Source organism: Protopterus annectens, chromosome 7.part0 (assembly GCF_019279795.1).
Source record: "Protopterus annectens isolate FY-2018-M chromosome 7.part0, PAN1.0, whole genome shotgun sequence".
NCBI lineage: Eukaryota > Metazoa > Chordata > Ceratodontiformes > Protopteridae > Protopterus > Protopterus annectens.
The window spans coordinates 1,521,228,097-1,521,240,317 of record NC_056739.1 but is presented as its reverse complement, the minus strand read 5'-3'; positions in this window follow the sequence as shown (position 1 = coordinate 1,521,240,317).

Below are 12,221 nucleotides of genomic sequence, written 5' to 3'. Positions count from 1 at the left end.
CATGGAACTGTAGAAACTGAAAGGACTACCAAGTTGTTGCAGAGTAGTAGCATAGCTACCTTTGAGAGACTGAGAGCACAGCTTTTTTTAAAAGTCAGAGTTCTCAGTTTGCCTGAGAGAGAGAGAGAGAGAGAGAGAGAGAGAGAGAGAGACACGAGTCAGGTTTCAGAGCCTGGCCACATTATGGGAGTAAAATGCATCTCCATTTGAGTTACAAGACTTGCTTTGATAGGGAAGGAAGTGGTCTTAGCATAACCCTCTGATGAGGGAGGACCAGTTGAACAGTGGCATTAAGGCTGGGCATTTTGAGTGCTGATAGAGAGTAAAATGGGCAGAGTTTAGCTGTGTATATATTTGAGGTAATTGGGAAACTCCATGGAATTCAGTTTTTGGCTGGAGTGCAAGAGTGTGCCCTACTGGGGAGGGCAAAAGCAAATTTTGCTGTTTTGTAATAACATTGCTTCAGTCTGTGTAGCTGAGTGTAGTGCAGATAAGTAAATGCTGGAGCTCCATAAAGTAGACTAGGAAATAGATATGCAGTAGTAGATGATTTTCTAGCATGTTTAGTCCAGTAATATTTGGCTTTGTAACACTTTTGTATGTGTTTTACAATGATGTTACCGATACATAGGTTAAACCGAAGATTATTGTCAATAGTGATACCTAGTAACTATGTTAGTGTTATATTCTCTGAGGCTAGTACAGCAAAACTATTTTTATCAGGTGATGAGGTTTTGGGAGGAAAAGCATAACTTTAGCCTTTTCTGCACTGAGTGATATTAGATTTTTTGCAGCCAGTGCTTGACATAAGAGTATAAAGCTCGAGTGACAGATTGAAGCTCATTTAAAGAGCTGAGCAAATGATTGTAGAATAATTATTATACTGAACACTGGGAGAGTGGCTTGATGCAGTGTATAAGTTACTAATGAATATATTGAACAATAATGGTCCAAGTATACCTCCCTGAAGAATACCAATGTTTACAAGCAGTAAAACTGACTACGTGGTTTGCCGTTTGATGTATTGAATTCTGTTACCAAAGTAGCTTTTTAACCACAGAGTAGTGTCATCAGACAGGTGGAAGTCTTTCAGGGTTTGGAGCAATGGCACATAGGAGGCTGTTTCAAATATTTTGGAAAGGTCCAGGAAGGTCGTTGAGAGTAGTTGATTATTGTCAAGATGTGAGTTAATAGTGTTATGAAAGTAAAGTGACTGTTTTATTGTAGTTTGGGGGAGATTGTGCTGCATATAGACCAGTTGATTATTTTCAAGGAGTTACTTGAGTAGCTGACAGTGAGCACATCACTTCAGTATTTCTGATAGCAGAAAGAGAGATAATAGCTACATGTCTGTAATTACTTAATTCAGTTGAGGTGTCTCCCTTGTGTAGCGGTATGATAGTCTGTTTGCATATTCTAGGATCTGATCTGATGCTATCCATGTCATTATTGATCACAGATGAGTCTTGGATCCAACCTCGGATCTGAGCCAGCAACTGAAAGGACAGATCCAGAGCTCAAGCTCCTCCCCTTCCCATAATTCCTTGTTAACCCACAACCCCCCAATCTCATTTGCCATGATTTCGCTCGAACGTGCACCCTGTAGCTTAAGCTAGATTCAGTACAGATAAGTGAATTTTTTTCCTCTTTTCACTGGAGTTTTCATCCTTTTGGCAGTCCTTTTTCCCCTGTCTTCATTTAGTCTTAGTCTAGTTAGTTTTCCTCCCCCCCCAGTAGCTTTTTGCTCTCTTTTTAAAGCTCTCTCCTGTGGGTTTCTACCCTTTTTTCCCCTGGGTCATTTGGGTAGTTTCTTTTCTCCCTCTGCTACCCCTTTTAACAGGTAGTTTCTTTGCCCTTCTCTACCCTTCCCCTTCAGTGTAGAGTGCGTATGTTCATTTTTTGTGTGAGTGTTAGAGTGTGATGTCTGAAAAGCCTTCTGCCATTAAAAGATGCTCCTTGTGCGGTCGGAAAATGCCCCACTCCGACTCGCACGAGGAGTAAGTTTATTGTCTGGGAGAGCCTCACCTGTAGGTCAAATGCGATATTTGTGCTGGATTCAAACCCAGGGTTCTCCTGGAATGCAGGAACAAGCTCCTGCTTAAGGGGCTTGCCAAAGGGGGTCCTCTGGTCTTTGGTTCCCCTTCTAAGCCTCCTTCTGATTCCAAGAGGAACTCTTCTTCCTCTAGAGATTCACCCTCCAAAAAGTTGAGGCTCTTAGATCACAGTTCCCTGGATGCAAGTCCAGCCTCTTTGGCTTTGGATCCGGGCTCTTCTACCCCAAGAGCCTTGGGTCCCTCTGTCAGATCTGAGATCTCGGAGTCTTGGAGGCCCTCAAGTCTGACTCCATACAGACCACCTTTGGATTTGACCTGCCCATTGAATCTATACATGATGCGGACTGCTCCTTCGGATCCTCCCAGGTCTTTGGATCCAATGATTTTATTGGATCCAATCATTAGTGATGTTTCTCATTTGAGGGCCAGGAGAGCAGATCCTAGGTGCACAAGTCAGTCTCCCCCCCAAGGCAGCAGGTCTTCAGTTAGGTCAGGACATTCCTCTGTTTCTTCTAAATTCTCCAGAGGTTTGCTCTCCTCAGACATAGATAGGATGATGAGGAGCTTTCTCAGGGCACAAACCGAAATTGGCTTATCATCCCCTGCTTAGTTGCCAAGGGGATCCTGTCCATTTGCTGGACTTCAATCTCCCTGTCCGACCCCTCTGGGTTTGGATCTTCAGGATGAGAGCATTCCCTGTGAGAGGCCAACAGTGACTGGCATATCTTACCATCCCATGCAGTCAGGGTCCCTGGTGGGCTCTGTTCCATTGCCCTCAGAACTGGCTGCACCTTGGCCCAGCGAGGTCGGTGCTGGTTCCTGAGGTTGGGTTCGGGCTCAGAGTTTTCAGACCATTCCCTCCTTCTGGAGGCCTCCTCCCTGGACAGTTCGGGGCTGATATCATCTGGAGATATCAATACTGCATCTGGGTCACCCTTTCCTTCCCGGGTGGCTGCAGCCATGGGGGAGGAGAGGGGGGCTTCATCCAGTCCAATGGCCTTCCAGGCAGTAGAGAGGACCTTCTCCAGTTGGGCAGTTACCTCTCCTTCTGTTCTAGGTCCTCCCCAGCCCCTCTCAATGTTGGGCAGTGAGACTACATCATCCTTCCAGGGTCAGCCCTCCCATGAGTACTTTCAGATGGGCATTATCCCTCTTGGGGTCCCTGCCTCTTCTGAGTCCTCCCCAGAGCCCACCATGGAGGAGCCTCCTCAGAAGAGGATGTGCAAGAGGAGACACTTGGACTCCCCTAGAGAGTCTCTCTCAGAGGATATGGATTTTGAGGAAGGAGATGGGTCCCCCAGATTTCTGTTTGAGGAAGTGTCCTTTGGGGACATCCTCAAAATAGTCAAGCAAAGAGGTGGTTGGTCTACCCCCACCTTGTCTTCAGAGGAATCTGTGTTTTTGAAGGCCTGCAGGATGGGCCCATCTTCTACCTGTGTGCCTCCACCTACAGATGAGCTTGTGCATCTCATCACTGACAGAGCGTTGAAGGAGACAGACACAGTGGAACCAGTTGCCAAAAAGGCTGGCAAGTTTCTAAGTCCCCCTAAGGATAAGACCTTTTGGAGTAAGGGCGTCCCAGTTGATGCCATTGTGGTGGCTAAATCTACTAAAAAGGAGCTTGCTGAACAGAGCTCCACAGTCCATCCCTCGAACAGGGATTGACCATTTTGGGAAGTGCATGTTTGCCTCAGCTGCATTCGAACTGAGAGCAACCAATTACATGGCAGACTTCACCTGGCTGCAAAAGATTTGGTATCAGAACTAGCCCTTCCCTTTCTAAGTTTCTGCCTCCAGAGAGTCTTAAATTGATCTCTCCAAAGCTATCCGCTCTAACTTCCCTGGCAAATGGTTCAATGAGGTTGATCTCCAATTCAACGGATGCCACCTCTTGAGTGTCGGGCATGGGCATTGCCATCAGGTGGCACAACTGAATTTGCCTTTGTGGGTTTGTGGAACCCTTTAAAGTGTCCTTCACTAACGCCCCTTTCTATGGGTCAACCTTGTTTGGTCCCTCTGTGAAAGACTTTGACCTGCAGCGAGCAAGAAGGAAAGACTCTGTCAGCAGTGGGGATCAAGTTCTCTACACCCCAAAAATCCTTTCCCAAAATCAGAGGGGTAGTAAGAAACTTTGGTTCTACAGATCTCAGTCTTCCTTTCAGGATGCTCCACAGGAATCCTCTTCTTTCAGCCAGGGTAGGGGATTTGATGATAGATGCCGCCCAAGAGGCAGAAAGGGCCTGCAGAACCAGGGCTCTTCTCTGAGAAGCCCCCTCAGTGCTCCTGAAGCACTGCCTGGTGGTTCTGCCCTGGAGGCCGTCAGAGGACATCTCTCCCTCCACCCACTAGCCTGGAAAAGTATCACCTCAGATCAGTGGGTGTTAATGATCATTTCAGGGGTTACTTCATACCCTTTTTTCAGCCCCCTCCAGTTCAAAGTTTTCTTCTGGACATTCCCCTCCACCAAAGGGAGTTGGCCCATCTCAAGGTCTAAGACTTTCTTCAAAAAACAGCCATCCAAGAGGTCCCAACAGGACAAGGAGGGTCTGGTGTTCACTCATGCTTCTTTTTGGGCCCCAAGAAGACCAGGGACCTGCGTCCCATCTTGGACCTCAGTGAATTGAACCTGTTGGTCAAAAAAGTCCAAGTTCTGAATATTCACTGTTCAGTCCATTCTGTCTCCTTTGTGCAAGGACAACTGGATGTGCTCGGTGAATCTCAAGGATGCATACTATCATATCAAAATTGACAGATACTCCAGGAGATACCTGTGCTTTTGGCTAGGGTCTAACCACTATCAGTTCAGAGCCCTGCCCTTTGGACTCACCACAACCCCTCCAGTGTTTACCAAATGCATTGCAGTGGTGGCAGCTCATCTCTGTTTTCAAGGTTTCCAGGTCTTCCTTTACCTGGATAATTGGATCCTCATGGCCCCATGAGACACCAACTTGCTAAGGCTACCAATTATATCCTCAGTGTCTTTCAGGATCTAGGCATCACAGTCAACCTGCAAAACTGGAACCAAACGAAAAACTGTAGAATCCACAAAAAGGCAAACCAAAGGTAAAAAACTCCTTTTATTATCAAATAAGTTAGCGCTTTCATACAAATAGATAGATTGTACTTCCTCAGACAAAAAACCCAGCTTACAGATGATATTTAAACTCATACAATCAATTAATCATTTCATTAAATCACCAGAAAGCCCGCCACTTTCTTAAAGCAACATTGACTGAAATATAAAATTAAAAATATATATTTGGTTCACATTACCTGAAGTGTGGTGCTGAAAAGCACTAAAATTACCCTGAAAACACAATACATAATTGAATACAATTAAATTATATATCCCATAAAAAATAATAAATAATAAAAAATAATAATAAAAATATGAAGCAAATATTTCGCGTTTCACCTAACCTGAAATATTATCTTTCTAGGGCTTTTAATTTAAGGAGACATTTAATGGAACACATGGCATTTAAACCGGGCAAACTGTATGCATTGGTTTTAAATTGCCAAAATAGTTTGCATTTATCTAAGAAAAGTTCCCATGGTCCCCCTCTAGTGTTCTTCTTGACCTGATCTATCACAGTAAACAGAAATCTATGTGTTGGATACCTGATCACATGTTGGGCTAAAGCATTCTTATCAGCACCTCGAGAGATGCTGTATAGGTGTTCGTAAATACGCTGCTTAAAAGCCCTTTCAGTTTTACCTATATAAAAAGCCAATTTTGGCATGTAGCAAGATACACTATTCCTTGAGAATTGCAATCAAATTTGCCACTGATCCTATATTTTTTATGTCTAACTTGAAAGTGTTCACCTGTTCTTATATGACAGCAGTACTTACATCTCCCACATTTGACCATCCCAACATTACACCTATTATATATGGTGTTATTATGGGCCCTTTCCAAAAGATTTTTGACATTGATTCCTCTTTTGTAAATGATTCTTGGTTGCATTTCCAATATTTGCATCAATTTCTGATCTTCTAAAATTAAAGCCCAATTATTAAATAAAATATTTCTAATAAATTGAGACTCACATGTGTAAATGGTCAAAAAGCTAGTGCTAAAATTGTCATTGGAATTGCCAACATGAGAACTAGAATCAAGTTTGACCACAACATTAGTAAAACCTCTATGAAATAGAGGTTTAAAATGTCCTGTGGCTCTCTTGAAGGCAACTTCTTGGATTAAGATGTCCAAAAGATGATTGGGTATGCACTTTTAAGGAACATAGATCTGAGAACCATGCATTCCAATACATAATCACTATCCCTAGATGTCATATGGGAAGCTCTGACAAGCTGCCCTTTGACTATTCCTCTTTTTTGGTGTGAAGGATGATTACTCTTGAAGTGCAAAAAAGAGTTTGAGTAAGTAGGTTTTCTATAAATTTTAGTCGAAAACCTACTATTCATCAAATCTTTATATAAACAGATATCTAAAAAGTTGATACATTGCACATTGAAAGAAAAAGTAAACTCCAAAAAGTAGGTGAAATGTCTCATCCATTCTACCAGATCAGACACTATTTGTTGATCACCTGCCACTAGAAAAAAACATGTCATCTTGGAAGCGGGTATACCATATGACTTTCTCTTTAAAAAGCTTATCTTGAAACAAAAAGGTTATGTTCCCAAAAGGCCATGATAACATTGGCAAAACTGCCACCACATGGGGACCCCATTGCAATCCCAGTTTTTTGCAAAAAAAGTTCTCTATTAAACATGAAATAATTATTAATCCAATAAAATAGTAACTAGCAACGGATGGAGCCAGGCACATACAGGTTCCAAAAATCCATACAAGGACTCACAAAATAAGACAGTTCAAATTGCAGTTCAAATTGCAGACACAAGAAATCCAGTTATGTATAAAACTATATAATCTCCTTTATTGTAGTCGACAAGAGGTAAGCGCTTTCACTATGTAGCGTCATCAGACCATGAAACAACTACAAACACAGCCACCATTTAAACCCAACATAAATCAAATAAGAACCAATGATTAAAAGACACGAATCAAACAATCAATTATGCAAATAAGTAATAAACTTAAAGAAATGTGAATGGCATAAAAAACAACATAAAACAAAAAGGAAATGTATAACGTAATATATATCAAAAACCCAGGAACAACCTAACTAAAAAATGAAAATGAAAATAAAAATACAAAAGGAAAATAAAATAAAAAATAAAAAATAAAAAATAAAAATAAATAAAGCAAAATAGAATAACAATGATAAGCTGTATCAGGCTGTATGCAGAAAAGCATGTTAACCTCTGTCCATATTAACATATATAAATAGAAAAATGTATATATCAAAATAAATATACATGTAAGATAAAACATAAAGATAATAAAAATATATCTAGAAAATGTTTTCACAATAAAACATAAAAAATATATATGTGTATACAAGGAAAAATACATATAAATATATACATATATCTAAATATAATACATGAAGGATGGGTGCAGTACAAAAAGGTGCCTGTTCACTTATGTAGCCTCCTTTTCTTCAAAACAGGCTTAATGGAGGCCCTTTCATTCAACCCCCTGCCCCTATCTGCATGCAGCATGATGATCCAACAGGCCTCTCTAAGCTCTGTATGTATACACACATCACCTCCTCTAATACTTGGGCTAATGGTCTCAATAACTCTAAAATTAAAAGTATGGGACATCCCAAACTCTAGAACGTGCTTAGAAAGTGCATTATGCAGAGAACCCTTCCTGATGTGATACAAGTGCTCCCTCATCCTATCACGGAGTACCCTATTAGTTTTTCCAATATAAAAGGAGCGGCAGATGGTACATTCTGCCAAATATATCACATGTGGGGTCATATAAGTTGCAGAGGCATGAAAAATAAATTCCTTATACAGGTCAGGATGAAAGAAGGATTCAGCAGTATTAATATAAGCACAAAAACTACAGTTACCACAAGATAAGGTGAGACCAGAACTTGGAGACATATTACTTTGATTCTTATCATAGCACAAGAATCTCTTCAAATTTTTACAATTCCTAAACCGAAAAGTAGGTTTTTCACTTACAATCCTGCGAATGTCATCATCCACTTGCAAAATGTCCCAAAACTGACTAAACGACCTAGTGATATCTTTGTGATCACTAGTGTAAAACAAAGGAACTTTGACCTCCATAGTATTGAGGCCTGTCCCCCTGCCAACATAGGGGCCCAAAATAGGTCCAAAGTATGAACTCGATGTGGTTAGTCTCAAATTATCTAAATATGACCATTGCCTACCTATCTCAGATGAAGTATACCCTTGTGCCAACAATGTATGTTGCAAACTATCTCCTTCAAAAAGCCAGTTGTAGTAGGGTTCAACCTAGTGGCCCTTATCCACTGTCCTCTAATCACATTCCGGAAGCAACGGAGGACTTACCACTCGGATTGCACTATTTTGTTCTTAATTTTAATGAAATAATTATTACTGAGTACAACTTCTAAAAGGCAAATGACGACATCTGTCTCTTTGCCATCCATACCCTTAAGTAATAAGAACTCGCAAGTCCAATCAAGTTCTAATACTTGTGGGATGACTGTATATAAGTCTTTGATGTTGACTGTTAAGAAGTTGTATGTCTGATTGAATGGTATATTATTTAAACACTCCAAAAAACCCCAGGAATCTCGACAAATTTGTTTTTCTGTCTTCAGGGAAGATTTGAGCCTGGAGTCGACCCATTTTGCACATGCATAAGTGATGGACTGACGTCCATCTATGATAGGTCAAAATGGAGGATCCAATAAACTTTTGTGGCTCATCAGTGTTCCGAACAAGATTGGTGTGATAGGGGCTGGCATACTTAAATAATGGAAGGTAACTAAAGAAATTCTCGCTTCAATAAATAGATCATTGAGAATTGCCCGTATTTTATGATGGGCCTGATTGAATTGATTAATAGATACCTTTTCATAATTCATACTATTGAGTAACTTATACATTTTGTTTAAGTATGCATGTTCATCCATAAATACAACGCCCCCACCCTTGTCTGGTTACATAATCCTAACTTTCTGCGTGTTCAAAAAAGAAATACATTCCATTTCAGGCATGTCAGAATATGCTGTAACATTAAATTTGTTATTACCATCAAATAGTGCCCTGAAATGAATCTCACAAATCTTCTCAAATAATGCAAGTGTGTTATGAATGGGTGGGTTGAAAATACTAGCCACCCTTTCATTATTATTCAACACAGAATTGTTACCAAACAGCACAGAAAAATTCAATTTCTGCACAAAGAGTTTCAAATCACATAATAATTGAGGTAAATTAGACCTTAATGGCAGAACAAATTTCATACCCTGTACTAGAAAATCCACAAATGACTGACCAATGTGACGGAACTGAAATTAAAAACTTTAAAGTCACCCTGAGAACATTTAAGCACAGTTAATGGAGTCATATGAAGTCCAACGATCTCTTCCACTGATTGTTCTTCCTGCGTTATTGTACCGGATAGTTGGTAGACCGCATTTGAAAAGAATTAGGGTTATTATGGTAATGGGATCCTTGTGGTGCTTTATTATTATTATTATTATTATTGTTGTTGAGCACTTCCCCTTGTCCATTTTGTTGATTATTCCGTATCCGTTCACTCCTGCGAATGTTGTTCCCATCATTCACAGCTGTCTCAATATTTGAAACGTCATCAGGGTACGACTCGTCAGCGTTGGTTACTGCCATGGAAACTTCTCTCAAGGCAGAGTGCAAAAAACTGTTATTGCTGACTGGTGGGTCAGGATATGCCACATGTTGTTCATAATCACATTTATCACGTTGAAGTTTACGTTTTTTCTTTTCCATAATTTTATTCAAAAGAGAATCTATGCTAGAAAAGATTCTCCAATAATCAGATTCATACCTACTGAAGTCTGAATCCGATTTAATGTTGTGTTCTAAAGATTCTAAGGTAGATTTCATATTGACCATTTGATTGTTGTAATTAACAATGAGTAATTCCAAAAAATCTAAACCTTGTTTATTGAAAAAAATCAATGAGTTGCAAGTGAAACTGAGATCCCTTTTCTAAGCCAACCGGATATTTCCATTAGCAAAGACCTTTAGGGACCAATTTATGTTTGATACATTCTTTGAAATATAAAGTTTCCACTTGCAACTTTTTGTAGTTTAATAGTTTGTTGTCATACTCTTTTAGGTTAGACACCATCGTTCGCTGCTCTTCATGGAAAACACCACTATTTTCACCCAGCAGTCCACCGAACTGCATCAGAGTACAAATGAAGCTGGTCAAGTTAGGTAAATCTGGTCGAGTATCTTTGTGCAAGGACAACTGGATGTGCTCGGTGGATCTCAAGGATGCATACCATCATATCAAAACTGACAGATGCTCCAGGAGATACCTGCACTTTTGGCTAGGGTCTAACCACTATCAGTTCAGAGCCCTGCCCTTTGGACTCACCACAACCCCTCCAGTGTTTACCAAATGCATGGCAGTGGTGGCAGCTCGTCTCTATTTGCAAGGTTTCCAGGTCTTCCTGTACCTGGACAATTGGGTCCTCATGGCCCCACAAGGCACCAACTTGCTAAGGCTACTGATTATACCATCAGTCTCTTTCAGGATCTAGGCATCACAGTCAAACTGCCCAAATCCCATCTTTCCCTGTGTCTGAAGCTAGAGTTTATTGGGGTCCTTCTGGATATGGTGTCAGAGACCGCAGCACTTCCACTACACAGAGTTCAAATTATTTGGGACCAGGTCCATCAGTTGCTGGATCTAGATCATACCACAGCCCACTTGATCTTGCAGGTGCTAGGCTCAATGGCAGTAGCTATCCAGTTAGTGCCTCTCACCAGATATCACATGCAGGCTCTGCAGTGGACCCTGGCAGTGCAGTGGTCAGCTGAGTTTCACCCCATGTCCATAACCATCAGGTTCTCTCATGTGTGCAGATGTCACCTTGCTTGATGGCTCCAAGCTCAGGATTTCATGCTAGGCAGACCCTTCTGTCTTCCCCAACCCAAGGCCACTGTGACCACGGACAGCTCCCTGTTGGAGTGGGGGATGCAGAATTTTCGGGGAAGGATGGTTTAAAGCACATGGTCCTCCATAGAGGACAAATTGGACATAAATGTGCTGTAGATGAGAGCAGTCTTTCTAATGTTGCAAGCCTTCTAGGCGTGCCTCCCTCTCGGGACTATAGCAGTTCCAACAGACAACATGGCAGTGGTCTGGTACATCAACAAGCAGGGGGAACACAGTCTTATTCCCTGTGCAGAAAAGCCATGAGAGTGTGGGAATGGGTGATGTCTTCCAGGTGCTTTCTTCTTGCAATACACATTCCTAGCAGTTCCAACATGTTAGCTGACAAACTCAGCAGATCTATCCTGAGTCCTCACAAGTGGTCCCTGAATCCATCAGTGATATGTCAGATATTCAACCATTGGCATCTTTCTTGTTGTGATCTTTCTGCCTCCCCAAACAGGCACAAATGCAGGAACTACTTTGTCCTGATTCCCCCCTACAGGGGAGTCACCCAGGGACACTCTGGTACATGATTGGCCATCAGGATGTCTATACATTTACCCCCCCAACTTCCCTCATTCCCAAAGTCTTACAGAAAGCCTGTTGCTTGAAGACTCCTCTCATCCTCGTTACCCCCTTTGGCCTCATCAGGCGTGGTTCTCCTTCTTTTGGTGTCATCTGAAATATCTGTCCCGGATATTGGATCCTGCCCTGGATCTTATTTCCCACCCTTGGGGGCTTCCTCTTCCCAATCTCCAGTCTCTTCATCTAACTGCATGGTTCCTGCAGTTCCAGTGATCCTTTTCCAGTCCGGGCTTCTTTCTCCGGTTAAGAGTATTATCTTGGCCTCTCAAAAAATGTCTACCAAGAAGGTGTAGTCCAGTAAATGGAACAGGTTTTCTATTTGGGCTAAACAATGCAATCTAGATCCCTTTTCAGCCCCTATTCCTGACATTTTGTTGTTCTTGGCCTCTCTTTTTCACTAAGGGGCCAGTTTCTCTATGATCAAACTCCAATTGGCGGCCATCTATAACTTCCATTTGATTGAAATTCCCACCTTTTCTTCGAGGCTCTGCAAGGCCTTCCTCAAAGGGATCTTTCTCCTCAGGCCTCCTATCTAGGATTCCTCCCCA